Here is a 19,935-nt window from a genome sequence, read left to right as displayed (position 1 = left end):
GATACAGTTACATAGATACAGATACATATACACAGTTACATAGATACAGTTACATAGAGACAGTTACATAGATACAGTTACATAGATACAGTTACATAGATACAGTTACATAGAGACAGTTACATAGATACAGTTACATAGATACAGTTACATAGATACAGTTACATAGATACAGTTACATAGAGACAGTTACATAGATACAGTTACATAGATACAGTTACATAGATACAGATACATATACACAGTTACATAGAGACAGTTACATAGAGACAGTTACATAGAGACAGTTACATAGAGACAGTTACATAGATACAGTTACATAGATACAGTTACATAGATACAGTTACACAGAGACAGTTACATAGATACAGTTACATAGAGACAGTTACATAGATACAGTTACATAGATACAGTTACACAGAGACAGTTACATAGATACAGTTACATAGATACAGTTACATAGATACAGTTACACAGAGACAGTTACATAGATACAGTTACATAGATACAGTTATATAGATACAGTTACACAGATACAGTTACATAGATACAGTTACATAGATACAGTTACATAGATACAGTTACATAGATACAGTTACACAGATACAGTTACATAGATACAGTTACAGTTACATAGATACAGTTACATAGATACAGTTACAGTTACATAGATACAGTTACATAGAGACAGAGACAGTTACATAGAGACAGTTACAGTTACATAGATACAGATACATAGATACAGTTACATAGATACAGTTACATAGATACAGATACATATACACAGATACATATACACAGTTACATAGATACAGTTACATAGATACAGTTACATAGATACAGTTACATAGAGACAGTTACATAGAGACAGTTACATAGAGACAGTTACATAGATACAGTTACATAGATACAGTTACATAGATACAGTTACATAGATACAGATACATATACACAGTTACATAGATACAGTTACATAGATACAGTTACATAGATACAGTTACATAGATACAGTTACATAGATACAGTTACACAGATACAGTTACATAGATACAATTACAGTTACATAGATACAGTTACATAGATACAGTTACAGTTACATAGATACAGTTACATAGAGACAGAGACAGTTACATAGAGACAGTTACAGTTACATAGATACAGATACATAGATACAGTTACATAGATACAGTTACATAGATACAGTTACATAGACACAGTTACATAGATACAGTTACATAGATTCAGTTACAGTTACATAGAGACAGTTACATAGACACAGTTACATAGATACAGTTACATAGATACAGTTACATAGATACAGTTACATAGACACAGTTACATAGATACAGTTACATAGATACAGTTACATAGACACAGTTACATAGATACAGTTACATAGAGACAGTTACAGTTACATAGATACAGTTACATAGAGACAGAGACAGTTACATAGAGACAGTTACATAGAGACAGTTACATAGAGACAGAGACAGTTACATAGAGACAGTTACATAGAGACAGAGACAGTTACATAGATACAGTTACATAGAGACAGTTACAGTTACATAGATACAGTTACATAGAGACAGAGACAGTTACATAGAGACAGAGACAGTTACATAGAGACAGTTACAGTTACAGTTACATAGATACAGTTACATAGATACAGTTACATAGAGACAGTTACAGTTACATAGATAGTTACATAGAGACAGTTACAGTTACATAGATACAGTTACATAAATACAGTTACATAGAGACAGTTACAGTTACATAGATACAGATACATAGATACAGTTATATAGAGACAGTTAGTTACATAGATACAGTTACATAAATACAGTTACATAGAGACAGTTACAGTTACATAGATACAGATACATAGATACAGTTACATAGACACAGTTACATAGATACAGTTACATAGATTCAGTTACAGTTACATAGAGACAGTTACATAGACACAGTTACATAGATACAGTTACATAGATACAGTTACATAGATACAGTTACATAGATACAGTTACATAGATACAGTTACATAGACACAGTTACATAGATACAGTTACATAGAGACAGTTACAGTTACATAGATACAGTTACATAGAGACAGAGACAGTTACATAGAGACAGTTACATAGAGACAGTTACATAGAGACAGAGACAGTTACATAGAGACAGTTACATAGAGACAGAGACAGTTACATAGATACAGTTACATAGAGACAGTTACAGTTACATAGATACAGTTACATAGAGACAGAGACAGTTACATAGAGACAGAGACAGTTACATAGAGACAGTTACAGTTACAGTTACATAGATACAGTTACATAGATACAGTTACAGTTACATAGATAGTTACATAGAGACAGTTACAGTTACATAGATACAGTTACATAAATACAGTTACATAGAGACAGTTACAGTTACATAGATACAGATACATAGATACAGTTATATAGAGACAGTTAGTTACATAGATACAGTTACATAAATACAGTTACATAGAGACAGTTACAGTTACATAGATACAGATACATAGATACAGTTATATAGAGACAGTTACAGTTACATAGATACAGTTACATAAATACAGTTACATAGAGACAGTTACAGTTACATAGATACAGTTACATAAATACAGTTATATAGAGACAGTTACAGTTACATAGATACAGTTACATAGAGACAGAGACAATTACATAGAGACAGTTACAGTTACATAGAGACAGTTACATTACAGAGATATAGACATGAACAATGGTTCTACTGTTTAATCATTAGCCACCTTTTGACATTGTTTTGAAATGAGTTTATGGTTTGTCTTAGAGATGCTGTGGTAGTTTGTTCCACTCAACAGCACCGAGGTGTTCTTACCAAGATAAACCCTGCAATATAACCAGTGGATAGTAGAGTCTCTGGCATTATGCTGGTGGAAATCTCCAACAAAAGAAAAATTATAATTGACAGATGGCCACACACACACACACACACACACACACACACACACACACACACACACACACACACACACACACACACACACACACACACACACACACACGTACGTGTAGTGCATTATCTTTGACCAGAGGACCAGAGCTCAAAAGTAATAGGGTCCTATTTGACCTTTAATTGACCTTTTATGTGACCTTCTATAAAAAATAGGTTGACTGGAAGAAAAATGTCTTCGCAGTCTAGGAGGGTAAACCGTGCGCGCAAAGCACCATCTGTTAATGTGATTGATATCTCAAAAAGAAAATGTATAAATAGATACAAAAACATACACTTAAAAGTGTGAGGTATTGCTAAGCATTATGGGATATTGGGCAAGTGTAATGTCAAGTGTTATTAGAATGCCTCCTACATCACTCAGTCAAGGACTGAGTTGGCCAGGTCGCAGTTGTAAATGAGAACTTGTTCTCAACTGGTCTACCTGGTTAAATAAAGGTGAAATAAAACATTTTTTTAAAAGGGAGCGGATGTTAGCTCCCTCTTGTGGAGATGACTGTGTATCAGCGGTGAAAAATGTCTATAAATAGCAGGTTGGCATTTATTGTCATGAATCTGGAGGTAGCTCTACAGAGTTGTCGCTAGTTGGCACAGCCACAAGGTCAACAAATCGTAAATTAAGACCGAAAAGCATAGAATTTTTTTGAACAATATACCCAATTTTGGCATCGCAGCTTTTATTTTATTTTTTAGAATGTAATTTTTATTAGGATCCCAAATAGCCAACGCCAATAGGGACAGCCAGTCTTACTGTGGTCCGAAACATAACGAAAAATACATTACAGATAAAATACTTACAATTGATATACTTTTAAAAACATTAACATGTCCTGTGTGTGTGTGTGTGTGTGCATCTATCAGTACCACAAACAGTAGCAGTCAAAAATCTAAATATATATTCTATATTTGAGATTCTACAAAGTAGCAACCCTTTGCCTTGATGACAGCTTTGCACACTCTTGGCATTCTCTCAACCAGCTTCATGAGGTAGTCACCTGGAATGCATTTCAATTAACAGGTGTGCCTTGTTACAAGTTCATTTGTGTTATTTCTTCCCTTCTTAATGTGTTTGAACCAATCAGTTGTGTTGTGACAAGGTAGGGGTCGTATACAGAAGATTTGGTGAAAGACCAAGTCCACATTATGGCAAGAACAGCTCAAATAAGCAAAGAGAAACAACAGCCCATCATTACCTTAAGACATGAAGGTCATTCAATCTGGAAAAATGCAAGAACTTTTAAAGTTTCTTCAAATGCAGTCGCAAAAACCATCAAGTGCTATGATGAAACTGGCTCTTATGAGGACCGCCACAGGAAAGGAAGACCCAGAGTTACCTCTGCTGCAGAGGATAAGTTCATTAGAGTTAACTGCACCTCACATTGCAGCCCAAATATATGCTTCACAGAGTTCAAGTAACAGACACATCTCAACATCAACTGTTCAGAGGAGACTGCATGAATCAGGCCTTCATGGCTTAATTGCTGCAAAGAAACCACTACTAAAGGACACCAATAAGACGAAGAGACTTGCTTGGGCCAAGAAACATGAGCAATGGACATTAGACCGGTGGAAATCTGTCCTTTGGTCTGATGAGTCCAAATTTTAGATTTTTGGTTCCAACCGCCGTGTTATTTTGAGACGCAGAGTAGGTGAACGGATGATCTCTGCATGTGTGGTTCCCACCATGAAGCATGGAGGAGGAGGTGTGATGGTGTCGGGGTGCTTTGCTTGTGATTTGTCTGTCTGTGATTTATTTAGAATTCAAGGCACACTTAACCAGCATGGCTATCACAGCATTCTGCAGCGATACGCCATCCCATCTGGTTTGCGCTTAGTGGGACTATCATTTGTTTTTCATCAGGACAATGACCCAACACACCTTCAGGCTGTGTAAGGGCTATTTGATCAAGGGGGAGAGTGATGGAGTGCTGCATCAGATGACCTGGCCTCCCCAATGACCTGACCTCAACCTTATTGAGATGGTTTGGGATGAGTTGGACCGCAGAGTGAAGGAAAAGCATCCAACAAGTGCTCAGCATATGTGGGAACTTCTACAAGACGGTTGGAAAAGCATTCCAGGTGAAGCTGGTTGAGAGAATGCCAAGAGTGTGCAAAGCTGTCATCAAGGCAAAGGATGGCTACTTTGAAGAATCTTGTTTAACACTTGTTTTGATTAATGCACGATTCCATGTGTTATTTCATAGTTTTGATGTCTTCACTATTATTCTACGATGTAGAAGCTAGTAAAAATAAAGAAAAACCCTCGAATGAGTAGGTGTGTCCAAACTTTTGACTGGTACTGTACATGTCAGTACATACACACAAAAAGTAAGTCACATGGGATAGAGGCGTTGTTCCGTGAGGTGTTGCTTTATTTGTTTTGTTGAAGCAAGGTTTGCTCTTCACTTGCACTTTATTAGATGGAAGGGAGTTCCATGCAATAAGGGCTCTCTATAATACTGTACCTTTCCTTGATTTGGTTCTGGACCTGGGGGCTGTGAAAAGACCCCTGGTGGCATGTCTGGTGGGGTACGTGTGTGCATATATAAGTTGACTATTAAACCCATTTCAGACAGAAGATGTGGTATGTTACCTGTAAAAAATACAAGGCAATGTTTTTCATGACCCCCTTTCAAACAGCCCCTTTTTGTTAATCACTTCCTTGCAGGTATGTCCCTTTTATACATATCAGTGGGTAACTGGACAATTGGGAGAGGTAGGGAGTTGGGGGTGTGGTTAAACCATGGATGCTGTTTCCAGTTCAAATTAGGGAGGTGTTAAACAACGGAAGTGTTAATGAATTTACCTGCGGAGAAGCAGAGAACCAATCACACAGGTCCGATACCTGTATTTTGGTTATGGAGTCTGTGAAAATGCAGGCCTTTGTAGTGTTTATTTTTTATTTTTCCATGTTTTATTTTTACCCCTACCCCTTTCAGATATATGGAAAAGCTGGTATACAAATGCAGGCACGGGAAATTTGTGGGATTTTTTTTCTTCTGTGTATGAAAAGGATATTACTGGTCACCAATTCTAAAACAGACTGCAACTCTTTGATTAGGGTTGCAGCAATTTCACTAGATTTGGTTACTGACCAATTATAGAAGCTTCCATTAAAGAAAAACCTATGTGTTCTATTAGATAGATAACTCTGAATCCAGGTTCATGGTCAATTAAATCAATGGCTGCACTCAAATCTAAAAAGTACAGCTCTCACAAACTTCTTATTATCAATTTCTTTCAACCAATCATCAGTCGTTAAGCTCATTAAAGATCCCATGGCACTTATCGTAAGAGTAGGGGTGTTAACCCCGGTGTCCTGGCTAAATTCCCAATCTGGCCCTCAAACCATCATGGTCACCTAATAATCCCCAGTTTACAATTGGCTCATTCATCCCCCTCCTGTCCCCTGTAACTATTCCCCAGGTCGTTGCTGCAAATGAGAACGTGTTCTCAGTCAACTTACCTGGTAAAATAACGGTAAAATAAAATAAAATAAATAAAAAAGCTGTCCCATCCATTGCAAATCTCTCAGTTCTGCCTCCAGGGCAAGATTCATCCCAATAAACGTCAACCTGTTTATAAATACACAAGTCCAGGCCCTAGTTTCTATAGGCTGGTCTGGTACTGCTCTGTATACTGTGTCTGTACTTCACTGCTCTTAGAAAAAGAGACTAGTGCAGATCAAAACATCAATGCTAAGGGCACGATTGGTCAAAAATATATAATAGCCAATAATAGAGAGTTAACACACTTTCACTTCCACTGAAGGATGTCACCTGGCATTGGCGCCAAGATGGAAAATCCTTTTCTAAAGCTGATGGAGAATAAAGTCATCCTTGTCCTTAGATAAGCCCGTTCATCTCTCCCAATCTGTTCATTCATCCCATTGTACCATTTAAAACATTTGGGCTCCCAAGTGCCGCAGCGGTCTAAGGCACAGTGCTAGAGGCATCACTACAGACCCTGGTTCAATCCCGGGGTGTATTACAACCAGACGTAATCGGGAGTCCCATAGGGCGACGCACAATTGGCCAAGCGTGGTCCTGGTTAGAGTTTGGCCAGTGTAGGCCGTCATTGTAAGTAAGAATTGGTTCTTAACTGACTAGCTACTAAAATAAAGGTAAACAAACAACAACAAAAAGGGCAGGAGAGACTAATACTGTACAGTAGATATTAAATAATAAATGGCCCTGTGTGGTAAACTATTTGTATCACTTACCTTTCCTCCATTTCCTGTAGCTACATTTTGTTTACTGTTCACTTACAATGTGTCCATAAAGTGGTGTTGATGGCAGCCTAGATTGGGATCAATTCTATTTTACTTCCAGTCTGTTTTAAAACAACAAAACTGAAATTGGTTATGAATATTATGTAAATAGTGTTATCCCATTTTTGTTTTAATTTTTTTTTTTTTTAAATCTACTTTTTAAACATTGTATCAACAGTTGTGTCAAATCACTATGGTGATTGGATAGTTTTTAATTATTCAAATGGAATTTGATTTCCATTTATCCAGTCCTCAAATGAATGCGTCTCTGAGACTGTCTTCCGGTTGTCCTCAAAAGTAGAATTTGTTTCACTGTCTGCTTCTTAAAACCAACCCAAGAGGAAGTACAAACTTAACGATAAGTATGGTATTCAAAACAATTTGTAAGGTTGCGTGCGTAGTTGCTTTAGTATTTTAGGGATTACTGTGAGTAGTGGCTTACTCTACGTCATCACTGTGAGTATCCCTATATAAGCTCTCTTATAGGCTAAACCACTTATCTTTGGTATAGCTGTATTGGTTAGGGCCTGGAGTAAACAATCGAACTGGCCCTACATGCTAGCAGGCTAAGACCATAGAGACAGACTAGATAAACCATCTAACTGGCCCTACATGCTAGCAGGCTAATAAATACCATAGAGAGATAAACCCTGTAACTGGCCCTACATGCTAGCAGGCTAATACCATAGAGATAGACTAGATAAACCCTGTAACTGGCCCTACATGTTAGCAGGCTAAGACCATAGAGACAGACTAGATAAACCATCTAACTGGCCCTACATGCTAGCAGGCTAATACCATAGAGACAGACTAGATAAACCATCTAACTGGCCCTACATGCTAGCAGGCTAATAAATACCATAGAGAGATAAACCCTGTAACTGGCCCTACATGCTAGCAGGCTAATACCATAGAGATAGACTAGATAAACCCTGTAACTGGCCCTACATGTTAGCAGGCTAAGACCATAGAGACAGACTAGATAAACCATCTAACTGGCCCTACATGCTAGCAGGCTAATACCATAGAGACAGACTAGATAAACCATCTAACTGGCCCTACATGGTAGCAGGCTAATACCATAGAGACAGACTAGATAAACCCTGTAACTGGCCCTACATGCTAGCAGGCTAATACCATAGAGACAGATTAGATAAACCCTGTAACTGGCCCTACATGCTAGCAGGCTAATACCATAGAGACAGACTAGATAAACCCTGTAACTGGCCCTACATGCTAGCAGGCTAATACCAAAAGAGACAGACTAGATAAACCATCTAACTGGCCCTACATGCTAGCAGGGTAATACCATAGAGACAGACTAGATAAACCCTGTAACTGGCCCTACATGCTAGCAGGCTAAGACCATAGAGATAGACTAGATAAACCATCTAACTGGCTCTACATGCTAGCAGGCTAAGACCATAGAGACAGACTAGATAAACCCTGCAACTGGCCCTACATGCTAGCAGGCTAATACCATAGAGACAGACTAGACAAACCCTGTAACTGGCCCTACATGCTAGCAGGCTAAGACCATAGAGACAGACTAGATAAACCATCTAACTGGCCCTACATGCTAGCAGGCTAATAAATACCATAGAGAGATAAACCCTGCAACTGGCCCTACATGCTAGCAGGCTAATACCATAGAGACAGACTAGATAAACCATCTAACAGGCCCTACATGCTAGCAGGCTAATAAATACAATAGAGAGATAAACCCTGTAACTGGCCCTACATGCTAGCAGGCTAATAAATACCATAGAGAGATAAACCCTGTAACTGGCCCTACATGCTAGCAGGCTAAGACCATAGAGATAGACTAGATAAACCATCTAATTGGCCCTACATGCTAGCAGGCTAATACCATAGCTACAGACTAGATAAACCCTGTAACTGGCCCTACATGCTAGCAGGCTAATACCATAGAGACAGACTAGGTAAACCATCTAACTGGCCCTACATGCTAGCAGGCTAATACCATAGAGGCAGACTAGATAAACCATCTAACTGGCCCTACATGCTAATACCATAGAGACAGACTAGATAAACCATCTAACTGGCCCTACATGCCAGCAGGCTAATAAATACCATAGAGAGATTTTTTTTTTTTTTTTTTTATTTAACCTTTATTTAACCAGGTAGGCAAATTGAGAACACGTTCTCATTTACAATTGCGACCTGGCCAAGATAAAGCAAAGCAGTTCGACACATACAACAACACATAGTTACACATGGAGTAAAAACAAACATATAGTCAATAATACAGTGAAAAAAAAATAAGTCTATATACAATGTGAGCAAGTGAGGTGAGATAAGGGAGGTGAAGGCAAACAGATATATGTATAAATAAATAAAATATAAAAAGGCCATGGAGGCGAAGTGAGTACAACACAGCAAGTAAAATAAAAACTAAAAAACACTGGAATGGTTGGTTTGCATTGGAAGAAAGTGCAAAGTAGAGACAGAAATAATGGGGTGCAAAGGAGCAAAATAAATTAATAAATAAATACAGTAGGTAAAGAGGTAGTTGTTTGGGCTAAATTGTAGATGGGTTATGTACAGGTGCAGTAATCTATGAGCTGCTCTGACAGCTGGTGCTTAAAGCTAGTGAGGGAGATAGGTGTTTCCAGTTTCAGAGATTTTTGTAGTTCGTTCCAGTCATTGGCAGCAGAGAACTGGAAGGAGAGGCGTCCAAAGGAAGAATTGGTTTTGGGGGTGACTAGAGAGATATACCTGCTGGAGCGCGTGCTACAGGTAGATGCTGCTATGGTGACCAGCGAGCTGAGATAAGGGGGGACTTTACCTAGCAGGGTCTTGTAGATGACCTGGAACCAGTGGGTTTGGCGACGAGTATGAAGCGAGGGCCAGCCAGCGAGAGTGTACAGGTCGCAGTGGTGGGTAGTATATGGGGCTTTGGTGACAAAACGGATGGCACTGTGATAGACTGCATCCAATTTATTGAGTAGGGTTTTGGAGGCTATTTTGTAAATGACATCACCGAAGTCGAGGATTGGTAGGATGGTCAGTTTTACAAGGGTATGTTTGGCAGCATGAGTAAAGGATGCTTTGTTGCGGAATAGGAAGCCAATTCTAGATTTGACTTTGGATTGGAGATGTTTGATGTGGGTCTGGAAGGAGAGTTTACAGTCTAACCAGACACCTAGGTATTTGTAGTTGTCCACATATTCTAAGTCAGAGCCGTCCAAAGTAGTGATGTTGGACAGGCGGGCAGGAGCAGGCAGCGATCGGTTGAAGAGCATGCATTTGGTTTTACTTGTATTTAAGAGCAGTTGGAGGCCACGGAAGGAGAGTTGTATGGCATTGAAGCTCGCCTGGAGGGTTGTTAACACAGTGTCAAAAGAAGGGCCAGAAGTATACAGAATAGTGTCGTCTGCGTAGAGGTGGATCAGAGAATCACCAGCAGCAAGAGCGACATCATTGATGTAAACAGAGAAGAGGGTCGGTCCAAGAATTGAACCCTGTGGCACCCCCATAGAGACTGCCAGAGGCCCGGACAACAGACCCTCCGATTTGACACACTGAACTCTATCAGAGAAGTAGTTGGTGAACCAGGCGAGGCAATCATTAGAGAAACCAAGGCTGTCGAGTCTGCCAATGAGGATGTGGTGATTGACAGAGTCAAAAGCCTTGGCCAGGTCAATGAATACGGCTGCACAGTATTGTTTCCTATCGATGGCGGTTACGATATCGTTTATGACCTTGAGCGTGGCTGAGGTGCACCCATGACCAGCTCTGAAACCAGATTGCATAGCGGAGAAGGTGTGGTGTGATTCGAAATGGTCGGTAATCTGTTTGTTGACTTGGCTTTCGAAGACCTTAGAAAGGCAGGGTAGGATAGATATAGGTCTGTAGCAGTTAGGGTCAAGGGTGTCCCCCCCTTTGAAGAGGGGGATAACCGCAGCTGCTTTCCAATCTTTGGGGATCTCAGACGACACGAAAGAGAGGTTGAAGAGGCTAGTAATAGGGGTGGCAACAATTTCAGCAGATAGTTTTAGAAAGAAAGGGTCCAGATTATCTAGCCCGGCTGATTTGTAAGGGTCCAGATTTTGCAGCTCATTAAGAACATCAGCTGACTGTATTTGGGAGAAAGAGAAATGGGGAAGGCTTGGGCGAGTAGCAGAGGGGAGGGCAGTGCTGTTGTCCGGGGTAGGGGCAGCCAGGTGGAAAGCATGGCCAGCCGTAGAAAAATGCTTATTGAAATTCTCAATTATAGTGGATTTGTCGGTGGTGACAGTGTTTCCTATCTTCAGAGCGGTTGGAAGCTGGGAGGAGGTGTTCTTATTCTCCATGGACTTTACGGTGTCCCAGAACTTTTTTGAATTTGTGTTGCAGGAAGCAAATTTCTGCTTGAAAAAGCTAGCCTTGGCTGTTCTAACTGCCTGTGTATATTGGTTTCTGGCTTCCCTGAAAAGTTGCATATCACGGGGGCTGTTCGATGCTAATGCAGAACGCCATAGGATGTTTTTCTGATGGTTAAGGGCAGTCAGGTCAGGAGAGAACCAAGGGCTATATCTGTTCCTGGTTCTAAATTTCTTGAATGGGGCATGCTTATTCAAGATGGTGAGGAAGGCATTTTTAAAAAATGACCAGGCATCCTCTACTGACGGGATGAGATCAATATCCTTCCAGGATATCCCGGCCAGGTCGATTAGGAAGGCCTGCTCGCTGAAGTGTTTCAGGGAGCGTTTGACAGTGATGAGTGGAGGTCGTTTGACCGCTGACCCATTACGGATGCAGGCAATGAGGCAGTGATCGCTGAGATCTTGGTTGAAAACAGCAGAGGTGTATTTGTAGGGCAAGTTTGTTAGGATGATATCTATGAGGGTACCCGTGTTTACGGAATTGGGGTGGTACCTGGTAGGTTCATTGATAATTTGTGTGAGATTGAGGGCATCAAGCTTAGATTGTAGGGTGGCTGGGGTGTTGAGCATGTTCAAATTTAGGTCGCCTAGCAGCACGAGCTCTGAAGATAGATGGGGGGCAATCAGTTCACATATAGTGTCCAGAGCACAGCTGGGGGCAGAGGGTGGTCTATAGCAGGCGGCAACGGTGAGAGACTTGTTTTTAGAGAGGTGGATTTTTAAAAGTAGAAGTTCAAATTGTTTGGGAACAGACCTGGATAGTATAACAGAACTCTGCAGGCAGTCTTTGCAGTAGATTGCAACACCGCCCCCTTTGGCCGTTCTATCTTGTCTGAAAATATTGTAATTGGGGATAAAAATGTCTGAATTTTTGGTGGTCTTTCTAAGCCAGGATTCAGACACGGCTAAAACATCCGGGTTGGTAGAGTGTGCTAAAGCAGTGAACAAAACAAACTTAGGGAGGAGGCTTCTAATGTTAACATGCATGAAGCCAAGGCTATTACGGTTACAGAAGTCATCAAAAGAGAGCGCCTGGGGAATAGGAGTGGAGCCAGGTACTGCAGGGCCTGGATTCACCTCTACATCACCAGAGGAACAGAGGAGAAGTAGGATAATGGTACGGCTAAAAGCTATGAGAATTGGTCGCCTAGAGCTACTAGAGCAGAGAGTAAAAGGAAGTTTCTGGGGGCGATAAAATAGTTTAAAGGAATAATGTACAGACAAAGGTATGGTAGGATGTGAATACAGTGGAGGTAAACCTAGGTATTGAGTGATGATGAGAGAGATCTTGTCTCTAGAAACATCATTGAAACCAGGTGATGTCATCGCATATGTGGGTGGTGGAACTGATAGGTTGGATATGGTATAGAGAGCAGGGCTAGAATCTCTACAGTGAAATAAGCCAATAAACACTAACCAGAACAGCAATGGACAAGGCATATTTACATTAAGGAGAGGCATGCTTAATCGAGTGATCAGTAAGGGTCCAGTGAGTAGAGGTTGGTTGGGGTCGTGGCGATCCAGACAGCTGGCCGGGTATATGGCTATCGGTAACTGGCCCTACATGCTAATACCATAGAGACAGACTAGATAAACCATCTAACTGGCCCTACATGCTAGCAGGCTAATAAATACCATAGAGAGATAAACCCGATAACTGGCCCTACATGCTAGCAGGCTAATACCATAGAGACAGACTACATAAACCCTGTAACTGGCCCTACATTCTAGCAGGCTAATACCATAGAGACAGATTAGATAAACCATCTAACTGGCCCTACATGCTAGCAGGCTAATACCATAGAGACAGATTAGATACACCATCTAACTGGCCCTACATGCTAGCAGCCTAATACCATAGAGACAGATTAGATAAACCATCTAACTGGCCCTACATGCTAGCAGGCTAATACCATAGCTACAGACTAGATAAACCCTGTAACTGGCCCTACATGCTAGCAGGCTAATACCATAGAGACAGATTAGATAAACCATCTAACTGGCCCTACATGCTAGCAGGCTAATACCATAGAGACAGACTAGATAAACCCTGTAACTGGCCCTACATGCTAGCAGGCTAATACCATAGAGACAGACTAGATAAACCCTGTAACTGGCCCTACATGCTAGCAGGCTAAGACCATAGAGACAGACTAGATAAACCATCTAACTGGCCCTACATGCTAGCAGGCTAATACCATAGAGACAGACTAGATAAACCCTGTAACTGGCCCTACATGCTAGCAGGCTAATACCATAGAGACAGACTAGATAAACCCTGTAACTGGCCCTACATGCTAGCAGGCTAATACCATAGAGACAGACTAGATAAACCCTGTAACTGGCCCTACATGCTAGCAGGCTAATACCATAGAGACAGACTAGATAAACCCTGTAACTGGCCCTACATGCCATTGAGGGATTCCACCATTTTAATGTAAGGAAGCATTCCGCTACACCCCCGCAATAACATCTGCTAAACGTGTATGCGACCAATTAAATTTGATTTGGCTAGCAGGCTAATACCATAGCTACAGACTAGATAAACCCTGTAACTGGCCCTACATGCTAGCAGGCTAATACCATAGCTACAGACTAAATAAACCCTGTAACTGGCCCTACATGCTAGCAGGCTAATACCATAGCTACAGACTAGATAAACCCTGTAACTGGCCCTACATGCTAGCAGGCTAATACCAAAAGAGACAGACTAGATAAACCCTGTAACTGGCCCTACATGCTAGCAGCCTAATACCATAGAGAGATAAACCCTGTAACTGGCCCTACATGCTAGCAGGCTAATACCATAGCTACAGACTAGATAAACCCTGTAACTGGCCCTACATGCTAGCAGGCTAATACCAAAATAGACAGACTAGATAAACCCTGTAACTGGCCCTACATGCTAGCAGGCTAATACCAAAAGAGACAGACCGGGGTTTGGCAAGTCAATGGGAGAAGTGAACAATTCTTCCTAAGTTGTTAATTTTCTCGATTTCTAAAAAAAGGCACAACCTAGATTCGAACCAATGTCTTAAGTAGTTACTCCGACCTCGTGAAAGTGACTGACATGTTTTTACATCTCACAACTTTATAATGTAGAAGTGCCTTTTGATTTGAGGGAATGCGCAGTTCGGGCGTGACAATAACCTTTTTAGACCCAATTATGTTTCTGCACATGAACTTAGCTAACTAAAGTCACCAGGACATCGCCTACATCGACCTGCAGCGTTTTAGGCATCTTCAATATTAAACCATCTTTGGTGAAAAAGCCGTCAGGCGGTGCTGCCCATGCTGAAACAGGCTTTGGGCCATGTGCTCCCTCTATCCAACTCTGTGGCTAAGCTCATTGACTACTAGGTATAAATAAAGGATGAGACTTATCTACAGAACCCTCCTCTGGTTACTAAATAGCATCTGTTGAATCTCAAACCGTCATACTATCACACACCACAGTTTCATAGTGTCAATTCAAAGTGAATGAAGATAATGTATCCCTGATCCCTTTGAATTGACACGATGACCCTATATGGATTGGTAGGTATAGAGGTATGGAGAGAGGGAGAGGAGAGAGAGAAAGAGACAAATAGAGACAGACAGCTCTACCAGGGAGGGACTGAGAACAGAAATGGGCCCGGGGATTTTCTAATACGCTGAGACATTTTTTCTCCTAGAGGCAGACATTATTAGCCCAATTATTATTTTTTTAAATGCGTATTTACCTGAACTGGTCTATGGCCCACCTCAAAAGCCCTATGCTTCAAATATAGGCAATAAACCCCTGACATACACGTGGCTTACAATAATAACCTATAATTAGTTAACAAATTAACAAATTGGTTTGAGGTAGCAGCCAGTGACTAAGCAGACGAGGTTAGGTTCAAATACCAGTCAGTCACACATGGTACTGGCTCTAACAAATAGTTGCGTGAACTAACGGGACTCAAAAACGTGCAGGGGGGCAATAGGATTGGCTCTGCTGGGAGTCTATTTACATGTATTTTGGTGAATGAAACCCCTGTGGCACAGCAATATTCCGTGTGAGGGACTCTCATTCCTTTATCTCAGTCTGAGACAGAGCTACACGCGTGTTATTGAAGTTAAACTGTTGACATGCAAAGCTTTTGGGCAGTTGGCAGGTTTTTCCCCTGTTGCCCATGCAGGCTTCAGGTAGAGCCAGTAGAATACAGTGGAATGGGTATAGAACACTGTCTTATATGCACGGTATAGGAATTCTGTTTGTGATCAAGTTTCATGGCAAATCAATGAACACAAACACTACATGGATCTAAGAATGGAGATTTTGCTGCGAAGAGACAGAATCATTAGATCATTTGTTTTTGGCTTGTTTTTGGTTGCAAGTTCAGGAATGGCTGAATAATTAACTCTGCAAATAACACTGTTGGCTGAAAATTCATAGTTAAATCGATCAATAGTATAATAATACTCTTAGCAAAAATGCGTATCTTTAATTTACAATCTGTAGAAACTATGAGAATAGAAAGGTTTAGAACTTTTGTGAAACACCACAGCAAGGTATATACTGTGGCATGAAAAAGTATGTGAACCCTTTGGAAATACCTGGATTTATGCATAAATTGGTCATAAAATTTGATCCGATCTTCATCGAGGTCACAACAATGGAAAATCTTTCCTCATGAAGCTGGTTGAGAGAATGCCAAGAGTGTGCAAAGCTGTCATCAAGGCAAAGGGTTGCTACTTTGTAGAACCTCAAATATAAAATACACTGCTCAAAAAAATAAAGGGAACACTTAAACAACACAATGTAACTCCAAGTCAATCACACTTCTGTGAAATCAAACTGTCCACTTAGGAAGCAACACTGATTGACAATAAATTTCACATGCTGTTGTGCAAATGGAATAGACAAAAGGTGGAAATTATAGGCAATTAGCAAGACACCCCCAAAAAAGGAGTGACTTGGAGTTACATTGTGTTGTTTAAGTGTTCCCTTTATTTTTTTGAGCAGTGTATATTGTTTGTGTTCAACACTTTGTTGGTTACTACATGATTCCATATGTGTTATTAAATAGTGTTGATGTCTTCACTGTTATTCTACAATGTAAAGAATAGGTAAAATAAAGAGTAACCCTTGAATGAGTAGGTGTGTCCAAACTTTTGACTCGTACTCTACATTTAAAAAACACATATATGGGCGATTCGAAATGATGCAGACAATTACATTGATAGAAGCTACAATCTATCTGAAATATTGAAGCTGATCTAAAACAAGAGGAAAAAATAATTGATCATGTGTAACCATGGGGATGTGGTCAACCATGCTGTCGTAGTGAGTAACGCCTAGAATCTAACTCATCGGGGAACCTCGCAGTGTTGTGGTGCACAGATGACCCCGTGTTCAGAGACCAGTTCGTCACACACGGCAATCAATGGGACCCGAAAATAGTACAATACGCTTGGAGATTGACTCTTGGGGAGTCTGAGACAGGGGCCACCCGCTTGGTATTAAACTCATGATATGCAAAGCTTTGGGGCCGTTCCATGGCTGAGCAGGGTGACCCAGTTGCTCCCCTATTTGCCCAGAGTCCACTCACACAGATGGCAAGGGGCCATCTGCCCGGTTTAAGCCTGTCCCTCTCTGGGGGGGATCAGGGGCTCTGTGGGGCTAATCTCCTCAACAGATCAGCAGTGATGATGGTGGGGGTGGGGGTGTGTGTCTGTGCTTGTGTGTATATATATGCGTGTGTGTGTGTGCACGCATCTGCGCGTATGCATGTAAGCGTGTGTGTGTATGTCCGTGTGCGCCTGTGTGTGTGGTTGGCCTAGTCCAGCCATCCACGCCTTAGAGACATTCATTGGATTGACTAGATGATGAGGCCATGTTTAGCTGACAATGGAAGCCTTTGGGGATTTGGCTCTGGAGTAAATTAGCTAGCTGTCACTTCGCGTTTCTGTTAGGGTAGATTCAGTGACGTCCATCTGATGCTGACTATCTCAGGAAAGCACGTGAGTCCAGATGGAGAGATGCAAAATGTAGCCTTAGATCGGGGTTCCCTTCCGCTTTTTGGGGTTACAAGTGTTCTCCCGGAGAGGTTACCAGGGTTCTTGAACTGAGTCAGGGTTCTACCAAGTTTCTACCAGGGTTCTGCCAGGGTTTGACCAAGGTTCTACCAGGGTTCTGCCAGGGTTCACCAACTCCACTCCTGTAGTTGCCTTTGTCACGGGCGGGAGCTGAACCCTGGTCTAAGGTGTAGCGGAGGTGAGTCAGAATCACACTCTCGTGATAAGGTAGGTTAACCCTGGTCTAAGGTTCTGATGAGGTAGGTTAACCCTGGTCTAAGGTTGTGATGAGGTAGGTTAACCCTGGTCTAAGGTTGTGATAAGGTAGGTTAAACCTGATCTAAGGTTCTGATGAGGTAGGTTAAACCTGGTCTAAGGTTAAGGTTCTGATGAGGTAGGTTAACCCTGGTCTAAGGTCGTGATGAGGTAGGTTAACCCTGGTCTAAGGTCCTGATGAGGTAGGTTAACCCTGGTCTAAGGTCCTGAAGAGGTAGGTTAACCCTGATCTAAGGTTGTGATGAGGTAGTCTAAAGCAGTGCTTCCAGCCTACAAACAGAAACTAAAACAGCAAGCTCCCGTGCTCAGGTCTGTTCAACGCTGGTCCGACCAATCTGATTCCACGCTTCAAGACTGCTTTGATCACGTGGATTGGGATATGTTCCGCATTGCGTCCAACAACAACATTGACGAATATGCTGATTCGGTGAGCGAGTTCATTAGAAAGTGCATTGACGATGTCGTACCCACAGCAACGATTAAAACATTCCCAAACCAGAAACCGTGGATTGATGGCAGCATTCGCGTGAAACTGAAAGCGCGAACCACTGCTTTTAACCAGGGCAAGGTGACCGGAAACATGACCGAAAACAAACAGTGTAGCTATTCCCTCCGCAAGGCAATCAAACAAGCTAAGGGCCAGTATAGAGACAAAGTGCAGTCGCAATTCAATAGCTCAGACACAAGAGGTATGTGGCAGGGTCTACAGTCAATCACGGATTACAAAAAGAAAACCAGCCCCGTCCCGGACCAGGATGTCTTGCTCCCAGACAGACTAAATAACTTTTTTGCTCGCTTTGAGGACAATACAGTGCCACTGACACGGCCCGCTACCAAAACCTGCGGGCTCTCCTTCACTGCAGCCAAGGTGAGTGAAACATTTAAACGTGTTAACCCTCGCAAGGCTGCAGGCCAAGACGGCATTCCCAGCCGCGTCCTCAGAGCATGCGCAGACCAGCTGGCTGGTGTGTTTAAGGACATATTCAATCAATCCTTATCCCAGTCTGCTGTTCCCACATGCTTCAAGAGGGCCACCATTGTTCCTGTTCCCAAGAAAGCTAAGGTAACTGAGCTAAACGACTACCGCCCCGTAGCACTCACTTCCGTCATCATGAAGTGCTTTGAGAGACTAGTCAAGGACCATATCACCTCCACCCTAGACCCACTCCAATTTGCTTACCGACCCAAGAGGTCCACAGACGACGCAATCGCAACCACACTGCACACTGCCCTAACCCATCTGGACAAGAGGAATACCTATGTGAGAATGCTGTTCATCGACTACAGCTCAGCATTTAACACCATAGTACCCTCCAAACTCGTCATCAAGCTCGAGACCCTGGGTCTCGACCCCACCCTGTGCAACTGGGTCCTGGACTTCCTGACGGGCCGCCCCCAGGTGGTGAGGGTAGGTAACAACATCTCCACCCCGCTGATCCTCAACACTGGGGCCCCACAAGGGTGCGTTCTGAGCCCTCTCCTGTACTCCCTGTTCACCCACGCCTGCTTGGCCATGCACGCCTCCAACTCAATCATCAAGTTTGCGGACGACACTACAGCGGTAGGCTTGATTACCAACAACGATGAGACGGCCTACAGGGAGGAGGTGAGGGCCCTCGGAGTGTGGTGTCAAGAAAATAACCTCACACTCAACGTCAACAAAACAAAGGAGATGATTGTGGACTTCAGGAAACAGCAGAGGGAGCACCCCCCATCCACATCGACGGGACAGTAGTGGAGAAGGTGGAAAGTTTTAAGTTCCTCGGTGTACACATCACGGACAAACTGAATTGGTCCACCCACACAGACAGCCGTAGGAGAAGCCAAATCCCTAACCAACCGTAGGAGGAGCCAAATCCCTAACCAACCGTAGCGGAGTCAAATTGGTCGTGTTTTGGTCTCTTCAGTCCAGGCCTGATTAGCTGTGTTAATAGGATTTGGCTT

Source organism: Salvelinus fontinalis, chromosome 8 (genome assembly GCF_029448725.1).
Source record: "Salvelinus fontinalis isolate EN_2023a chromosome 8, ASM2944872v1, whole genome shotgun sequence".
NCBI lineage: Eukaryota > Metazoa > Chordata > Actinopteri > Salmoniformes > Salmonidae > Salvelinus > Salvelinus fontinalis.
This window is presented reverse-complemented; position numbering follows the sequence as displayed.